Source organism: Equus przewalskii, chromosome 5 (genome assembly GCF_037783145.1).
Source record: "Equus przewalskii isolate Varuska chromosome 5, EquPr2, whole genome shotgun sequence".
Lineage (NCBI taxonomy): Eukaryota > Metazoa > Chordata > Mammalia > Perissodactyla > Equidae > Equus > Equus przewalskii.
This window is the reverse complement of record NC_091835.1, coordinates 72702797-72707942: the sequence shown is the minus strand read 5'-3', so window position 1 is coordinate 72707942 and position 5146 is coordinate 72702797. Positions and strand designations below refer to the sequence as shown.

The 5146-nt window shown below is 37.7% G+C and overlaps 1 pseudogene; it reads right to left on the bottom strand.

Moving 5' to 3' along the window:
• Positions 1 to 2325: 2325 nt before the first annotated feature.
• On the bottom strand, positions 2326 to 3309 carry LOC103556547 (olfactory receptor 9K2-like; annotated as a pseudogene).
• Positions 3310 to 5146: the final 1837 nt, after the last annotated feature.

The following is a 5146-nucleotide window of genomic DNA, read 5'->3' as shown; positions in this document are numbered from 1 at the left end:
GCCTAAAGAATCCACTAAAAAACTTTCAGAAATAATAAATAAATATAGTCAAGTTGCAGGATACAAAATCAATACACAAAAATCTGTTGCATTTTTATATGCTAATGACAAAGTAGTAGAAAGAGAAATTCAGAATACAATTCCATTTACAATTGCACGAAAAAGAACAAAATATCTAGGAAAAACTTAACCAAAGAGGGGAAACATCTGTATATGGAAAACTATAAAACAGTATTGAAAGAAATTGAAGAACACAGAAAGAAATGGAAAAATACTCTACGCTTTTTGGATTGGAAGAATTAACATAGTTAAAATGTCCATACTTCCTAAAGCAATCTACAGATACAATGCAATCCCTGTCAAAGTTCCACCAACATTTTTCACAGAAATAGAGCAAAGAATCCCAAAATTTATGTGGAACAACAAAAGATTCTGAATAGCCAAAGGAATCCTGAGAAAAAAGAACACAGCTTGAGGTATGACACTCCCTGATTTCAAAATAGACTACAAAGGCATAGTAATCAAAACAAACAACATGGTACTGGCACAACAACAGACACACAGATCAATTGAGAGCCCAGGTATAAACCCACATATCTATGGACAGTTGTTTAGGACAAAGGAACCAAGAACGCATAATGGAGAAAGGAAAGTCTCTTCAATAAGTGGTGTTGGGAAAACTGGACACCCACATCCGAAAGAATGAAAGTAGACTATTGTCTGACACCATACACAAAAATTAACTCAAAATGTATTAAAGACTTGAAGGCAAGACCTGAAACCATGAAACTTCCAGATAAAAACATAGGCAGTACGCTCTTGGACATCAGTCTTAGCAATATATTTTCAAGTACCATGTCTGACCCAGCAAGGGAAACAATAGAAAAAAATGAACAAATGGGACTACAACAAACTAAAAAGCTCCTACACTGCACAAGAAACCATCAACAAAATGAAAAGACAACCCAACAAGTGGAAGAATATATGTGCAAACCATATATCTGATAAGGAGTTAATATCCAAAATATACAAAGAATTCACACATCTCAACAAAAAAAAAGCTAACAACCCAATTAAAAAGTGGGCCAAAGATCTGAACAGACATTTCTCCAAAGAAGTTATACAGATGGCTAACAGACACATGGAAAGACACAACTATCAGGGAAATGCAAATCAAAACTACAATGAGATATCACCTCACTCCGGTCAGAATGGCTGTAATTAACAAGAAAGGAAACAACAAGTGTTGGAGAGGATGTGGAGAGAAGGGAACCCTCGTACACTGCTGGTGCAGCCACTATAGAAGACAGTATGGGGATTCCTCAAAAATTTAAGAATAGAACTACCATAAAATCCAGCTATTCCACTGCTGGATATTTATCCAAAGAACATGAAAACACAAGTGCATAAAGATACACACACCTCTATGTTCATCGCAGCATTATTCACAATAAGCGAGGCTTGGAAGCAACCTATGTGTCCATCAAGGGATGAATGGATAAAGAAGATGTGGTCTATATACATAATGGAATACTACTCAGCCATAAGAAATGATGAAATCTGTCCATTTGAGACAACATGGATGGAACTTGACAGTATTATGCTAAGTGAAATCAGTCAGAGGGAGAAAGTCAAATACTGCATGATCTCACTCATAAGCAGAAGATAAAAACAATGACAAACAAACACATAGAAACAGACATTGGATTGGTGGTTACCAGAGGACGGGGGGAGGAAAGAGGGCGAAAGGGGTGATTAGGCACATGTATGTGGGGACAGATTGTAATTAGTCTTTGGGTGGTGAGCATGTTGTAATCTACATAGAAATTGAAATATAATGATATACACCTGAAATTTATATAATTTTATAAACCAATGTTACTGCAATAAAATTATAAAAATAAATAAATAAGTTGGGCATTATTGTAATTTATCAGTGATTACACATAAGGGGAAGAGCAATTCAAAAGACAAAAACCAGACAAAACATTGTTTGGAAACAATAATAAAATACAAAAATAATGTTCAGCAGTATACCTTGAGAATAAATAGAAATAAATTCTGAGAAACAAAATGTTATTTGAGATCAAAGGGAGAGTTCATCTTGAAAAATATGTCTCTAATGTCCAGGATGTATGCAATATCCAGGATGTTCAGGATTAACAATGTGTCAGAAGGAAAAAAAGTAATGTATGGGAAGAATACATCACCTTGAAAAAGCTTCTGATAATGTTTTTATGAGGCCCAGGAGAATAATTTTCATTAATGGCCTCAAGGAGTACGAAATAAACAGCCACAACTCCTTAGCTGGAAGAGAAATAATAATCAAAGAATACTATTTTTCTTATCCAGAAGGGTTTTTTAGAGCTTCTTTGACATCTTTGTTTCTCAGAGAGTAAATCAAAGGATTCAACATGGGAGTGACTAAGGTGTAACATAAGGAGGCCACCTTACTGAGCTCAGGAAATCTGTCAGGAGTGAGATACGTAAAAAAGACAGCTCCATACAGCACACACAGACTCCACGGTGAGAGCTGCAAGTGGAGAATGCCTTCTTACATCCCTCAGTGAAGCACATCTTTGGAACTGTGAACACAATACACAAGTAAGAAACAATAATAACTATGATGGTAGGCAAGATAATGGTGCTGGACAAGGAAAAAAATGCCCATTTTATAGATAAAGAGGTCAGAGAAAGATAGTCTCTAAAGTGGGTGAGTATCACAGTGAAAGGGGTCTACAGCCCGAGAAGCACAAAAACGTAAAGTAAATGTCATGCTGGTCTGAAGAACTGAGCTGATGCAGCCACAGAAATAAGAAACAGCCACCAACTGAGTGCAGAGACATGTTGACATCTGTACAGAGTAGAGGAGAGGGTTGCAGAAGGCAATGAAGTGGTCAGAAGCCATGGCTGCCAGGAAAATGCCTCAGTCACAATGAAGAGGGCAAAGAGGAAGCGCTGGGTCGCACAGCCTGTGAAGGAGATGGACTTGCTCTCAGACCAGAGGTTAACCACAACCTTGGGTGCAACAACAGACGAGTAGAAGAGATCAATAAAGGGGAGGTTGCCTAGGAAGAAATACACTGGTGCGTTCAGCCGGGGATCAGTCATTGTAAGGGCCATTATCCCAACATTCCCTAGAAGGACCATGGCATATATAAGCAGAAAGAGGAGAATGTAAAGCTTGGAGTGGACCCCAAAGCCAGAAGAATGAAGTCAGTCACTTCTGAGTGATTGCTTGTTCCCCTGTCACCCATGGCAGAAACCTGCTGAGAGGCACAAGGCAAATAAATGAACTCTTAGCTTCGATCCTACCTACAAATAATCTCTTAGAATATTAGGATTTAGAAAGCTATTCTGTAATCATTATTTACTTTAAACTCATAAATTATTGTGACTTATTAAGCCAACTCCAACTGATGGTGAATCAACAGGTCGTTTTATGCTCTAATTCATACAAGCGTTGGAATTAGATCTTTTTCCTCTGAGTATAATGCAATGCCTTTCCACCCAAATGCCTGTCACATTTGCAAGTATCGCTTCTGTATACATTTCCAACTGATGATTTGTGCACTAAATTCAATGTCATGAAGCAGTGATTGGAAGAAAGCACAAATAACTTAAACAATATTTGGGGAGCAATTTTGATGTTGGGGTTTGGACATAAGGGAGGCTTTCATAGTCTAATTTGGGAAAACTTTGAGCACTTAATTTAGCATGCTGGCAGATATAAAGAAAATGACTAAATTTAAAAACTACTTAAGAAGTGAAATTACTTTTTGTGGGTGATGGAAACTTCGGATTCTGATACAAGTTATGTACTCACGAAGAGAAAAGTTTTGCACTACCAAACATAAAAGTCATTAGCACTCACATGCTAGGATTTCTGTCCCAGATGGGCCTCCAAAGTCCTTTCATAAAGATAATTTCCCTCATTTTCTCAGCCCACACAGCTCAGAGTTTTTTAAGAAGAGGCCTACAGGTAATCTAGACAGAAGAATGATTTTAGAAACGGATGCTAAACACAAGATACATATGAAGGAATTGCTGCCTGCATTCTTATTTACATGGAGATAACCTTCATAGTCATCATTAATTCATTTACTAGACAGCTCAGCTAGGGTATTGAACTCCTTGTATTAACAATATGGTCACTCTTTCTCTCCCCTCAGGGCTTTACATGCACTATTTGGCCTGGAAAATAATTAATAATAATAGCAAACATTTATGTAGCACTTTTTATATGCCAGACACTTTTCTCAGTGCTTTCACAGTAGCTCATTTAATCCATATAACAATAATATGAGGGAAGTTTTATAATATTCCCCAGTTTACAGATAAGGAAACAGGTACAGACAAATGAAGTTTGTTGAAAGCCACCTATGAGGGTCGGAATCAGAATTTGAAGCCAGGAAATGTGGCTCCAGAATCCATGCACCTGATCACTGCCTGATACCACCTTTGATAAGGAGCCCTTCCTGTTCCTTTACTGACTTACTTCTACTCACACTTCAGAGTTCAGTTGTGTCTTATCTTCAATAAGTGAAGATAAGGTAAGTATCTTATCTTCAATATAAATTCCCCAATTCTTCAACCTGGGTCAAAACATCTCTCTGCATACATCATGCTCCCAAGGATAGTAGCTATTATCACCAAATTTTAATATTCATATTAAATATTAATAATTCCTCACTTGACAATAACTTCCTGAAGATCAAAACTTCAACTCGTCCTCTATATATTTTCAGCATAATTTTCTGTGTCTGGCATATGACAATTATTCAATATATATTTATTATATAGATAAAATTTGAGGGGCCAGCCCAGTGGCTCAGTGGTTGGGTTCACACATTCCGCTTCAGCGGCCCGGGGTTCACTGGTTCAGATCTCAGGTGTGGACTTGCAAGCCAGGCTGTGGCAGGTGTCCCACATGTAATGCAGAGGAAGATGGGTACGGGATGTTAGCTCAGCAAAAAGAGGAGGATTGGCGGCAGATGTTAGCTCAGGGCTAATCTTTCTCAAAAAAAAAAAAAAGTTGAATGATAATTGAGCATGCGTAGTCAGAGAAAACTTGAAGACTGTAACACTGCAGTGGTTAGCATGGGTTTAGGTTTCAATAGACAAGTTCCAGTGCTGCTTCTCTCAT